This window comes from Euprymna scolopes, chromosome 35 (assembly GCF_053919585.1).
Source record: "Euprymna scolopes isolate OS-2025 chromosome 35, ASM5391958v1, whole genome shotgun sequence".
In the NCBI taxonomy this organism is placed as follows: Eukaryota; Metazoa; Mollusca; class Cephalopoda; order Sepiida; family Sepiolidae; genus Euprymna; species Euprymna scolopes.
In genome coordinates, this window is record NC_136516.1 from 63,204,031 (window position 1) to 63,217,077 (window position 13,047).

The 13,047-nt window shown below is 35.0% G+C and overlaps 1 protein-coding gene across 6 annotated transcripts in view; it reads left to right on the top strand.

Annotated features, from left to right (window-relative positions):
* Positions 1 to 13,047, top strand: part of LOC145259886 (signal transducer and activator of transcription 5B-like) — a 347,875-nt gene that overhangs the window by 97,824 nt on the left and 237,004 nt on the right. For all 6 annotated transcript variants that reach the window (XM_080117775.1, XM_080117776.1, XM_080117774.1 and 3 more), the window contains exon 2: positions 3,907 to 4,017. The gene's annotated coding sequence lies outside the window, so the exon portion shown is untranslated. The remainder of the gene's footprint in view (positions 1 to 3,906; positions 4,018 to 13,047) is intronic.

Sequence of the window (13,047 nt, forward strand, 5' to 3'; positions counted from 1 at the left end):
AGGTGGAAAAATAATCTCGAACCCTTTATCACATAAAAGGAACTAATTTCCCTAATCACCGGTACGTTACTATGTCAATAATATATAAACAATATTGGTATTTCAGAAGTTGTTTTTGAAAACAACTTTAAAAAAAAAAACTTCTTTTTATATTGCTTTTAATTAAAATAAAAAAGGTTTTCGTAGGTTACAATTATGAAAAGTTCTATTCATATTTAAATGTCTTATATGTTCCGTGTTTTTTTTTTTTTGTTTTTTTTTACACAATGAATACCTTTTTTAATGAAGGTGCTAATGCAGAGAGTGATCCGGATCCGCCGCGCTATTTTTTAAATCGTATTTCCAAGTTTAATTAAAGTTTTATGATATGTTTTTTTTTATTCAATTGTAAGGTTGAAGTATAGAATATTTTTTTTTTTTTTACACAGTGATCACCACTTATCAAGGCCCGGAAGCCACTCAGGGATAAGGGTTATTGCAAGTACATTACGTTAGTGAGGAGATTTGCTGAAGTGTTTACTTAAGGGGGCGGTTCATTAGGAATTTGTTAAATTGGACTTGAAGACATCCAAGTTGTAGTCCGGTAGGAAGCAGGCAGACGGAACAGAGTTCCACAGGCGTGCCCGCGTGCAGTTCTAAGAATGAAGCTTTAGCTTTGTTCATGGAATCCGCGTTTTGATTTAGGTACAGATATAGAGTGGGGGAAATTTTTCACAGTGGATTCAGCTAGACGGGTGTTTTTCGTGAAAGATTGGCGAGGGGGAGGGGCCAGAGATTGGAGTTCAGACGAGCCTGCCATGGAAATGACGATAAAACATGTACAAAACACTCTCCCCATATTAAGAATGGCTTTTTAAATATAACGTTATTATTTACGTCCGGATCGCTCTATGCACTAGTACCTTAATGATAAACAATACATAAATAGAAATAATAAATTATCAGACTTTTTAAAGTTTAAGTTTAAACAATATTTTTTTAATTAAAAATTGAATCGCGTGATTATTATTAAATTACGTGAGTAGTTATAAACGATACAAATTAATATTAAACACGCGTAATCTCTTGCAATTTATTATTTCTCTATTTCAGATTTAAATTTATTAATTATAAAACCTTCGGTACTTATGTATTTTTGTTACCGTGCTAAAAAAGGTGATTAAGATATCGTTAAGATAAACGTTCTGTTTAAAATCAAAAAATGTTGTTTAAAATAAAGAAGTAAAAAATGAGAGAAGAAAGATATCGTGAAAAAAGAGATCGTGAAACGTTTTAAAATAAATAAGTAAAAAGTTGGGCTTCTTTAAGTTGTTTTCAAAAACAACTTCTGAAATACCTATATTATTGACATAGTAACGTACCGGTGATTAGGGAAATTAGTTCCTTTTATGTGATAAAGGGTTCGAGATTATTTTTCCACCTAAACTCCAGTCTTGCCGAAAATTTGATCATGTGATTAAAATTTAATTTAAATTAACCATGTTGTTTACAAATTAAAAAAATATAATGCAAGATGAAGTTTTAAAATGATTAAATGTTAAAACATTTTTAAAATTAAGAACGTTGTCCAATAAAAATGAAATTTTGGGTACTTATGTATTTTTGGTGCTGTCTGTACTGCTACTGTGCTGTGCTGAAATAATAACGTTATTATTTTGAAAGCCATTCTTAATGAGGAGCTGAGGGTGTTTTATAACTATTCTATGCTTCCACCTTACAATTTAAAAAAAAAGAAGGGATATCGTGAAACTTGAATTTAAACTGAAAAAAAAAAAAAAAAAAAAAAAAAACTATAAAAATAGCACGGTAGCATAGGTGCCCGGAAAACTCGTTCCGGGAAAACTCGTCTCCGGAAAACTCGTCTCCAGAAAACTGGTCCCCTTTCGCTAGATAGGAAAACTGGTCCCTTATTGAATAAATATCGATTGAAAACACATTTTATGATCATTCTTGAAGGAGATATTATTTTTTAAAATAGACTATAGCCCCCCCCTAATATTTTTAAAAAATATTTTTACTTGCTTAATGTTTTTTTTTTTTTTTTTTTTTTTTTAAATAAAATCGATTTTCTAAGTGTCCGTTTTCTGCCTAACTGGCTAAGTTCTTAGTGGTTTCACTTATATTAAAGCGTTTATTATGTTCATACAAAGTTAATTACAAATTTTTGTTTGTTCTTATTTTAACGATATTTTTTGGAGTCATAAAAACAATAATTAAAAACAAAACCAAAAAATTTAAAAATAGGCAGCGATTCGATTTTTCGTTGCTTTTTGTTTTGGTTTTTTAATTATTATAGTTTTGTTGTTGTTATGTTTTTGTTTTCTCTCATACAAAATGCACTCATGCGTTATTTAAAATTATAATTTATCAATTATCAACATTTATTGTCGTCCTGTCAAATTTTGCAAAAATTGACTAATAAATTAAAAACGAAATATTTTTTTGGCGCGAGAGATGCCATTAACGTTAACTAATTTTTAATTTTTTTAAATTTTTACTTGAAAATTCTAAAATCAATCATTAAGAGAAAAAGTAATCACTAAATAAATTTATTAATCAATTTTCGGGTTTGTATTACTGTACACATAGATTCGAAAAAGTTGTCAAAAAACAAATATATAACAAATAAATGTTATCAAAGGCAAGATAAATTACTTTTCTACCAAACTGGATATAATTTTCGTGTTTTTATTCAATTTAACATGTTTGTTCAGCTCAAAAAGCATACAGTGTTTACCGATGTATTGGAAAATTCAAAATGGCGGCCGACTCTCTCTTTAACACGGTAAGTTCGGGAAAAGGTGTTATAAATAATAAACTAGAGAAAATGCTATGAAAAAAACACCGAATATATGTCAAGTTATGTCACGGTAACATATATTGAGCGAATTTCTAACAGTATTTTGTCTAGTTTATTATTTATTACACCTTTTTTCCGAACTTACCGTGTTAAAGAGAGAGTCGGCCGCCATTTTAAATTTTCCAATACATCGGTAAACACTGTATGTTTTTCGAGCTGAACAAACATGTTAAATTGAATAAAAACACGAAAATTATATCCAGTTTGGTAGAAAAGTAATCTATCTTGCCTTTGATAACATTTATTTGTTATATATTTGTTTTTTGACAACTTTTTCGAATCTATGTGTATTGTGTACAGTAATACAAACCCATAAATTCTTTTTATATTAACATAAAAAAAAAGCGGTCTCATTTATGAACATGCTAACCGCTTTAAAATAAGTGAAACCACTAAGAACTTAACCACTAACCAGTTAGGTAGAAAGCGAACACTTAGAAAATCGATTTTATTAAAAAAAAAAAAAAAACATTAAACAAGTAAAAAATTTTTTTTTAAAATATTATGGGGGTTATAGTCTATTTTAAAAAACAATATCTCCTTCAAGAACGATCATAAAATGTGTTTTCAATCGACATTTATTCAATAAGGGACCAGTTTTCCTACCTAGCGAAAGGGGACGAGTTTTCCGGAGACGAGTTTTCCGGAGACGAGTTTTCCCGGGACGAGTTTTCCTAAATTCATATATATATATATATATATACTTGCGGAAAAGGTAAAATAAGTCTAGAAAAATTAAGAAAAAAAGGACGGGCTCCATAAAAAAGATAAAAGAAAAAACGTAGATTTTTTATTATTATTATAAGAGCGTAAAAAATACTCGCGGAAAAACGGTTGTACCCATAAATATGTTTAAAAGAAAAATATAGCAAAAACATTCAGTTTATGCTTGCAAAATTAACAAAAAAAAACAAAAAACGTAAATGCTTGCAACTAAAACAAGCATCAAAACGTAAATGTTTGGAAAAATAAAACTTAAATATGTTTGCAAAAAAAAAAAATGTTTAAAATTAAAATATAACAAAAACATTTATTTTTATTTCAAGGGTGGCATTATATACATTTTGTGCTTCCGTAACTGGGTGGACAGACAGTAACGCCACCTATAGTCAAACGGAGGAAACAGGCTCTCTCTTTCTTCATGATTACCAAAATACGTAAGTACCCAAAATTTTATTTTCATTGTTCAATGTTTTTAATGTTAACTTATAAAATAAAACATATTTAATCATTGTAATACTTCATCTTGCATTATTTTTTAAATTTGTTAAGCAACGTGGTTAATTGAAATTAAATTTTAATAACATGATCACATTTTCAATAATTATGTGATTATATTTTACCCATTTAAAGTTTGTAAATACCGGTGTTGACTTTTAAGAGTCCCTTTTAGTGATTACCTGGTTTGAGGATATTTGTACAACTAAATAGCAAATCTGCCGAAAACTTTATGACCTTCACCTTCACCGAGGTGCACGACTTATATGATCTTCACCGAGGTGCGCGACTTGACACACAAAAAAAACAGCCTCTTAATCACCTGCTAACGCACGCGTCACTGTAACGTCCAATGACAACAACAACAACAACCTTCTGACTCGACCTGCCTTTATACCACTATCTCAATCCCTCCTCTTGCGCATGCGCCTGTAGATTCCTGACAACCTCGAGACTTCCGCTTATTAAAACCCAAGTTTTGTTGTCGTGCATGCCTATACAAGGCACAAACACGTGGGCGTTTGTTTTGTTGGTAAGTACTACACTCCCCCTAATCTGATGATCACATAGAGTGCACTCCAGGGGTGGCCTCTTAGTTCGTTGGCTTCTGCGAAGGGTGGTATTTACAATCTCGGATTCAGGTTCTGGTTCTGGTTCTGGGTGTGGTTCTGGTTCTGGTTCTGATCCTGCCTGATCAGATGAACTACAACTACCACTCTCTTGCTCGGTGACCTCACTCATCAGCAGCTCATCATCTGATGATTCATCGCTCTCTGTAGTTGTGGGATGTACTTTACTAGCTGGGCGAAGATCGCGCACATGGCGTGGGGTTCCATCAAAAAGGACCGACTGCTTGCTGACCACTCCAGATATTCATCCTCGCTTGAACTTGGTGGTACACCGGTTTCCAGGCGGTCTAACCCAAACTGGATCCCCTACCTTGTATTTGTCATGACTCTCCTCGTCGATTGGTTGGACAGTGTCAATGCCCTTTATCCTAACACGGTATGTGTGTATGGCATTGGCCGGTGCTGTTAGTGTTTTCCCATCCTTTGGTGTGATGTTATACCAATAGGTGGCCTTCGTAATGGTGCATTGCTTTCTGGTAGCAATTCTCTTGATGCTGCGATGGCTCCTCTCAGCAATGCCATTCCCTGATGGCACATGAGAACATCGCAGTCGTAGTCGAATACCCCACTCATTCAACAACTGCCGAACTTGGTGGCTACAAAAAGCAGCATCGTTGTCTGTCAATATCTCTTCCGGCGCACCTCGCTCAGAAAAGATAGATGACAGTTGGCGGACAACATTCGCTGAGTCCTGCCTGGTCATTTGCCGCCACACCGCAAAACGAGTGGGTCCAAAGTCGATAAGGGTTAGAAAGGGCTTACCACTGTAATGGGTAATATCCATCGCTAATCGTTGCCACACATGCTCAACTTCCAATCGCCCCTTCTGCCATTGCTCAGGTGCAGGATCGATAGACTGGCATGCCTCACAGTGCTTGATGATCTGCCTGACATCCGCCCTTGTCACTGCCGGGTCCACACGCCTTGCAAAATGCAAAGTTCTTTTGATACCTGGATGTCCACTCTGCACATGAATTCTTTGTATTTGGCATGAGCTAATTGCGCCAACTGCGCAAGATCGAGCAGTGAACTCCACGCCTGTCTTCACAGCTTCATACCATTTGTGAGGCACACGGGTTAGTTGGTCTGCACGATTACAGTGTGATGCCACGAGCGTTACACTCACCGACAGGTGTACTGTTTCTTCTACCAGATTATCTATTCGTGGAACCACACTTTTTCTCTTATCAGCTGTTTGGTCTTGACAATGCCTTGGTGTGACTGATTGGCTATGTCAACTGACTTTTTCCTTAATTTGGAAGGAATCACATAACGGTGTCCTAAAAGGATGAGACCACTATGCATCCTTGAATTGAGAAAAACTTGATAGCTTGGTGTCATTTCATCATCCATCTGCAACTGCAGCCTTCACCTTTTGTAATAGGGGGTCCTCCTCTGCATCTTGTTTAACTTCTTCAGGAGTTAAGGATTTGGGTATGGTGTTTTGAACTATTTTTGTTTTTGTTTTGAACTTATGTAGGCTTCTGCTACATTGTCTTTTGATGATATGTGATGTGGGTGATGATTGAGATAGTCTGCAAGATTCTGGTCATCTTTCCCAGGATGGTACACCAGGCTGCATTGGTGCTGCATGAGATGAAGATGCCAGCATTCAATCCTTGTTGTCGTTGGTTTGAAACTTTTCACAATCCCAAGAAGTGGACGATGATCCGTAGTGAAGGTGAACCTTGCTCCATATGAGTAAAGATGAAAAGACACAACATCTCTCTTTCAGTCTGGGAGTCTGGGAGTACCGCTGTTCTATGTCTGTAAGGGCACAACTGGCATAACATAATACCTTCGCATTTTGTGTCAGACCTGTGCCTTCTCCATTTTCACTGAAAATATGTCTGAAGAAGATTAATTTCTGCACAGAAAAATGCCATTTGTCTCTATTCATCTTGGCTCCCACTTCTTGTAGACGTTTCAGTGTGGTCCTCAAGTTGTTATCATATGAAACGTCTGGTCACATCTGGAGATTATTATATCATCCGATAGGTTTTTTACTACCGGGATATCTCTAAGGTGGTGTCTGAGATTGCTTTTTGGAATAGTTCAGAAGTTGCATTTACTCCAAAAACTAGACACTTGTAGCAGAATAAACCTTCATGTGTGACAAATGTTATGTACCAGCTTGTTTTTCCTAGTCTCATGGTCGGCATTGGATGTTTTATCCTTTGAATGGTTTCATTTGCCTTCTTCATTTTGATGCAAATGCATACACCACCATTTTTTTTTTAACTATTATAAAAAAGCTAACCCAAGGGGTAGGTCTAGTGATTTCTTCAATCACACCCATTTCTCAGAGACACTTTAATTCTATCTCCACATCTTGCCTCACGTCGAAAGGAATTCTGTGGTGTCGTGTGCTACTGAGGAGTCAATGTGGAGATTGATAGTGACTCCAGAATGTTTTTCCATCAAACAATGTGGGAAATTCGTCTGAATAAGGATCATCACGTTGAACGTAAAATTGAATGTTATCATGCCTAGTGCTTCAGTAGAGTGGGCACTAAGTAAATTCTGCAATCCAAGTAAGGGACTTTCACTGTCGACCACGAATATCTTGGCTCTGTAGGACTTGCCCTAAAATTTTATACAGGCATTGATAAATCTTTGGATAGGTATTGCATGTTTGGCCTGTATGCAAATATATGCAAATATCCGAGTTGTGGTCTTGTGTATAGATGGTTTGTGTTTTAGGCTATCATATACACGTCCAGCGATTGCGTTGGCACTATCACCAGAGTTTAAAACGAAAATTACTGGGGCATTATTCACAAGGACGGTAACTTTCAGTGTCGTAGGTGATGTTATAAATATAACTGACTACACAGACTTATCACTAGACATAGAAGAGGACATAGGAAGACTGGTGAAATGAATTTCTCTTACGGTCTTGCTCTTGAAAAGTGGTTCCTTTTTGTGGCAGTTTTACATTCTTTTTCTCAAGCTGGACAAGTCGGGTGCATCGGAGAGTACCCACAATAGTGGGAGTCTGTTGTCCACCATCTTTTGTTTGTCTACCATGTGATTGATTATTCGAGGTGTCATGGTGGCTATTTAGATCAAGTAAAGAATAGATACCCTGTAGTAGAAGACGACAATGACCGGTGCACATTTCAAGTGACAACGGTGATTCGACCTTGACATTGGCACAAGCACATGGCGTTGGTTGTTTGTAAACATGTCAAAATATTTGCGAGCAAGATTTTTAAAAAAATATATTTACAAAACTTTAGAAGATTTAAAAGAAAAAAATATATGTTTACAAAACATTTTTTTTTAAGTAAGTAACAAAACGAACGTATTTAAATAAAAGATATTTAAATAAATGGGTGTCTTTCTAAGTGGGTTTTTAATATATTTACAGAACTTTTTAATAAACCTTAGAATAATAGTAATAATAATAATAATAATAATAATAATAATATAAATAAATAAATTTAAGTCAAACTTATTAATGGCAGAAACAAATATAAAATAATTGACTTGTTTAGATTTTTGTGAATGTTTTGCGGATTTTTGTAACCAAAATTGATTTTTATGTACAGTGTTTTTGTATGCGTTTTTAAGACAATTCAATATTTATTTAATTATTCTTTAAAACATTAACTTAGGAAGGAATTCCAATGGCATGAAAGAAATTCAAAAAATACATTTTTCAAATTGTGTGATACCATTTCTGCACAACATCCATTTATTTAAATGTATTTTGTTTAAATGTTGTGTTTCATTACATTAAAAACTTACTTATATTTAATTTGTCCTTGTGGAGAAGTAAGCAAATAGCAAGTTTTTTTTTAATAAAAATAAAAATTATAAAAAGATTTGTATCTTGTGATACTACATTTCATCTTTATAAAAATAAAAGTTATAAAAGATATGTGAATAAAATAATATATTTTTTAAATCTCGATTGTTTATACTTGTTGCTTACACTTGTGATTTTATTATGCATAAAAATTGCCTCGGCCTAGAAGGATTTCTCCTTCACTGAGTACCAACATACATCACCCTATCATCATATGGAGTATTTTTTGAGAATTGCTTTCCATCTCGGGTACATACATCATACGAAATTTTCTTTATCTGTATTTTTACTAATGACTTTGTAAAACTTCACAAGCAACTTGTGTTCTAATAAACCAATGCTAGCACTAGTTTGAGCAACTTTCTGCCATTTCTGTAAAGTACCTGGAAAATTTTGATGACAGCCCTGCACTTATTCTGCTTGAATACCAATGTATTAATAATTATTTTGACGATGACAAGGACGGCGATGACAACAAAGAAAAAGGGCATATATATCTTAAAAAAGTGATAGAGAGGGCGAGTGAGGCATTGGAAGCTACATTTCTTTGTAAAGAAATATAAATACTTTCCAAAATAAACATGCAAATATATCAGCTTACAAACTTATATATATATATATATATATATATATATATATATATATTCCTTTTACTATAAGACTCGTTTTGGACAAATATATCTTAGTGTCACATGCAAAAAGAGAAGGATAATTCGGAACACAAGTGAATTTTGTAAAGAAGAAGGATGATAGTACTTGCCATTGTTGTTGTTGTTAATGACGACGTACTTCAGGTGTCACTGCTACCATGTAATTGCCCATGAGGAAGTTCCCTGTCAGATGGGGTAGCCTATCTCTATAATACATTCCTCTGAAAAGGGCACTTTTAAAACAGCAGTAGAAGGGGCAGATACTTGAGCACGTCTAGAATCCTTTCTCTGCACGTCCCTGCTCAACAAAACATCAGCATCAGCATTCAAAGGAGTACCAACATTCCCCAACAAAAAAATGAAGCCACCAAACCTTGTGGAACATCCATCCAGTATAAAAATGCCTGTAAATTCACAAGTCATGAAGTTATCATTGACAACAAACAATGGAAGATAAAATCGCCTTGGTTTAAAACAAGTACAGATGCACAACTCATCAATACATTGATCAACTCTACAACATGAGGGTCCATCAAGTAGAATGACATGTGATAACATTGATCAACTCTACAACATGAGGGTCCATCAAGTAGAATGACATGTGATAACATTGATCAACTCTACAACATGAGGGTCCATCAAGTAGAATGACATGTGATAACATTGATCAACTCTACAACATGAGGGTCCATCAAGTAGAATGACATGTGATAACATTGATCAACTCTACAACATGAGGGTCCATCAAGTAGAATGACATGTGATAACATTGATCAACTCTACAACATGAGGGTCCATCAAGTAGAATGACATGTGATAACATTGATCAACTCTACAACATGAGGATCCATCAAGTAGAATGACATGTGATAACATTGATCAACTCTACAACATGAGGGTCCATCAAGTAGAATGACATGTGATAACATTGATCAACTCTACAACATGAGGATCCATCAAGTAGAATGACATGTGATAACATTGATCAACTCTACAACATGAGGGTCCATCAAGTAGAATGACATGTGATAACATTGATCAACTCTACAACATGAGGGTCCATCAAGTAGAATGACATGTGATAACATTGATCAACTCTACAACATGAGGATCCATCAAGTAGAATGACATGTGATAACATTGATCAACTCTACAACATGAGGGTCCATCAAGTAGAATGACATGTGATAACATTGATCAACTCTACAACATGAGGATCCATCAAGTAGAATGACATGTGATAACATTGATCAACTCTACAACATGACGATCCATCAAGTAGAATGACATGTGATAACATTGATCAACTCTACAACATGAGGATCCATCAAGTAGAATTACATGTGATAACATTGATCAACTCTACAACATGAGGATCCATCAAGTAGAATGACATGTGATAACATTGATCAACTCTACAACATGAGGATCCATCAAGTAGAATGACATGTGATAACATTGATCAACTCTACAACATGAGGATCCATCAAGTAGAATGACATGTGATAACATTGATCAACTCTACAACATGACGATCCATCAAGTAGAATGACATGTGATAACATTGATCAACTCTACAACATGAGGATCCATCAAGTAGAATTACATGTGATAACATTGATCAACTCTACAACATGAGGGTCCATCAAGTAGAATGACATGTGATAACATTGATCAACTCTACAACATGAGGGTCCATCAAGTAGAATGACATGTGATAACATTGATCAACTCTACAACATGAGGATCCATCAAGTAGAATGACATGTGATAACATTGATCAACTCTACAACATGAGGGTCCATCAAGTAGAATGACATGTGATAACATTGATCAACTCTACAACATGAGGATCCATCAAGTAGAATGACATGTGATAACATTGATCAACTCTACAACATGACGATCCATCAAGTAGAATGACATGTGATAACATTGATCAACTCTACAACATGAGGATCCATCAAGTAGAATGACATGTGATAACATTGATCAACTCTACAACATGAGGGTCCATCAAGTAGAATGACATGTGATAACATTGATCAACTCTACAACATGAGGATCCATCAAGTAGAATGACATGTGATAACATTGATCAACTCTACAACATGAGGGTCCATCAAGTAGAATGACATGTGATAACATTGATCAACTCTACAACATGAGGGTCCATCAAGTAGAATGACATGTGATAACATTGATCAACTCTACAACATGAGGGTCCATCAAGTAGAATGACATGTGATAACATTGATCAACTCTACAACATGAGGGTCCATCAAGTAGAATGACATGTGATAACATTGATCAACTCTACAACATGAGGGTCGATCAAGTAGAATGACATGTGATAACATTGATCAACTCTACAACATGAGGGTCCATCAAGTAGAATGACATGTGATAACATTGATCAACTCTACAACATGAGGGTCCATCAAGTAGAATGACATGTGATAACATTGATCAACTCTACAACATGAGGATCCATCAAGTAGAATGACATGTGATAACATTGATCAACTCTACAACATGAGGGTCCATCAAGTACAATGACATGTGATAACATTGATCAACTCTACAACATGAGGGTCCATCAAGTAGAATGACATGTGATAACATTGATCAACTCTACAACATCAGGGTCCATCAAGTAGAATGACATGTGATAACATTGATCAACTCTACAACATGAGGGTCCATCAAGTAGAATGACATGTGATAACATTGATCAACTCTACAACATGAGGGTCCATCAAGTAGAATGACATGTGATAACATTGATCAACTCTACAACATGAGGGTCGATCAAGTAGAATGACATGTGATAACATTGATCAACTCTACAACATGAGGATCCATCAAGTAGAATGACATGTGATAACATTGATCAACTCTACAACATGAGGGTCCATCAAGTAGAATGACATGTGATAACATTGATCAACTCTACAACATGAGGGTCCATCAAGTAGAATGACATGTGATAACATTGATCAACTCTACAACATGAGGATCCATCAAGTAGAATGACATGTGATAACATTGATCAACTCTACAACATGAGGGTCCATCAAGTAGAATGACATGTGATAACATTGATCAACTCTACAACATGAGGGTCCATCAAGTAGAATGACATGTGATAACATTGATCAACTCTACAACATGAGGGTCGATCAAGTAGAATGACATGTGATAACATTGATCAACTCTACAACATGAGGATCCATCAAGTAGAATGACATGTGATAACATTGATCAACTCTACAACATGAGGGTCCATCAAGTAGAATGACATGTGATAACATTGATCAACTCTACAACATGAGGGTCCATCAAGTAGAATGACATGTGATAACATTGATCAACTCTACAACATGAGGATCCATCAAGTAGAATGACATGTGATAACATTGATCAACTCTACAACATGAGGGTCCATCAAGTAGAATGACATGTGATAACATTGATCAACTCTACAACATGAGGGTCCATCAAGTAGAATGACATGTGATAACATTGATCAACTCTACAACATGAGGATCCATCAAGTAGAATGACATGTGATAACATTGATCAACTCTACAACATGAGGATCCATCAAGTAGAATGACATGTGATAACATTGATCAACTCTACAACATGAGGGTCAATCAAGTAGAATGACATGTGATAACATTGATCAACTCTACAACATGAGGGTCCATCAAGTAGAATGACATGTGATAACATTGATCAACTCTACAACATGAGGGTCCATCAAGTAGAATGACATGTGATAACATTGATCAACTCTACAACATGAGGATCCATCAAGTAGAATGACATGTGATAACATTGATCAACTCTACAACATGAGGATCCATCAAG